Source organism: Callorhinus ursinus, unplaced genomic scaffold, assembly GCF_003265705.2.
Source record: "Callorhinus ursinus isolate GAN/ISIS: 27379988/994484 unplaced genomic scaffold, GSC_fseal_2.0 scaffold10, whole genome shotgun sequence".
Taxonomy (NCBI): domain Eukaryota; kingdom Metazoa; phylum Chordata; class Mammalia; order Carnivora; family Otariidae; genus Callorhinus; species Callorhinus ursinus.
This window is the reverse complement of record NW_027397072.1, coordinates 86,048,208-86,049,958: the sequence shown is the minus strand read 5'-3', so window position 1 is coordinate 86,049,958 and position 1,751 is coordinate 86,048,208. Positions and strand designations below refer to the sequence as shown.

At 41.6% G+C, this 1,751-nt stretch overlaps 1 pseudogene; it reads left to right on the top strand.

Annotated features, from left to right (window-relative positions):
• Positions 1–608: 608 nt before the first annotated feature.
• Positions 609–1,426, top strand: LOC112821507 (serine/threonine-protein phosphatase 6 catalytic subunit pseudogene; annotated as a pseudogene).
• The last annotated feature ends 325 nt before the right edge of the window (positions 1,427–1,751 follow it).

Genomic DNA, 1,751 nt, shown 5'->3' with positions numbered 1-1,751 from the left:
AAAGAGAAAGTGTGATCAGGCAGGGGACTAGAACAAAACCATACACTAGGGATTCAGGGTATACTTTGATCTGTTAGAAGAAACTGTATCTCCAAATTTTAAGGAGAGAACAACTTATATATATATATATACACCAAAATAAGGGTAACTACTATGAAGGGATAGAATATGACTCTAAAACTGAAAAATAAAAAAAAATATTTTTAAAAAGTGATTGATAAGATGTTGGTTGAAAAAGGGTAAAAGAAAAATTAAAAAAAAAAAGAGTAGAAAAGACAGTTAAAAAAAAAATAATTTTCTCTCACAGGCCGGACGTGGCATAGGAAGAGTTCTGGCTTTGCCCTCTGCCACTGCCGCCTCCACTACTAGAGCTGCCGCCACTACTAGAGCCGCTGCCGCTGCCGCCGAAGCCATCGGGGCTTGTTATTTCTAAAATCGCGCCCCTAGACGTGGACAAGTATGTGGAGATAGCGCGGCTGTGCAAGTACTTACCGGAAAACGACCTGAAGCAGCTATGTGACTATGTTTGTGACCGCTTCTTAGAAGAGTCAAATGTCCAGCCAGTATCGACACCAGTAGCAGTGTGTGGAGACATACACTGACAGTTTATGACCTTTGTGAACTATTCAGAACTGGAGGTCAGGTTCCTGACACAAACTACATATTTACATATCACATATTATGGTGATTTTGTAGACAGAGGTTACTATAGTTTGGAGACTTTCACTTACCTTCTTGCACTAAAGGCTAAATGGCCTGATCATATTACACTTTTGCGAGGAAATCATGAGAGTAGACAGATAGCACAAGTATATGGATTTTATGATGAGTGCCAAACCAAATATGGCAATGCTAGTGCCTGGAGATACTGTACCAAAGTTTTCGACATGCTCACAGTAGCAGCTTTAATAGATGAGCAGATTTTGTGTGTTCATGGTGGTTTATCTCCTGATATCAAAACACTGGATCAAATTCGAACCATTGAACGGAATCAGGAAATTCCTCATAAAGGAGCATTTTGTGATCTGGTTTGGTCAGATCCTGAAGATGTGGATACTTGGGCAATCAGTCCCTGAGGAGCAGGTTGGCTTTTTGGCGCAAAGGTCACAAATGAGTTTGTTCATATCAACAATTTAAAACTCATCTGCAGAGCACACCAACTAGTGCACGAACACTATAAATTTATGTCTGATGAGACACTGGTAACAGTATGGTCTGCTCCTAATTACTGCTATCATTGTGGAAATATTGGTTCGATCATGGTCTTCAAAGATGTAAATACAAGAGAACCAAAGTTATTCTGGGCAGTTCCAGATTCAGAACGTGTTATTCCTCCCAGAACGAGGACACCGTATTTCCTTTGAGACCTTCGCCCATCCTGCTGACCCATTTTTCTTCCCTCTTCTTACCCCAACTTTCGTGTATTTCCCTCTACAATATACTTTTTATCAAGCAAAAAAAAAAAAATAATAACTTTGAAAGACTAAAGAATCATGGTAAAAAAGCCATGAATTCTATGTGCTGTATTCCCCCAGCGCTAGGGTTCTGCCGTTCTCATTGATGGGTAAACTTGGTCTTGGCTGGCTGTTCTTGCTGATCTTCTGGGGGAGGGTCCTGTTGCCGTGGTTCCCAAATGTCTTTGCCGGAGGCGGAATTGCCCCACCCTTGCTGGTCCGGGCTAAGTAATCTGCTCGGGATTGCTCTTTGGAGCTTTTGTTCCCTGCAAGCTTTCCGTACAGCTTTGGAGGACG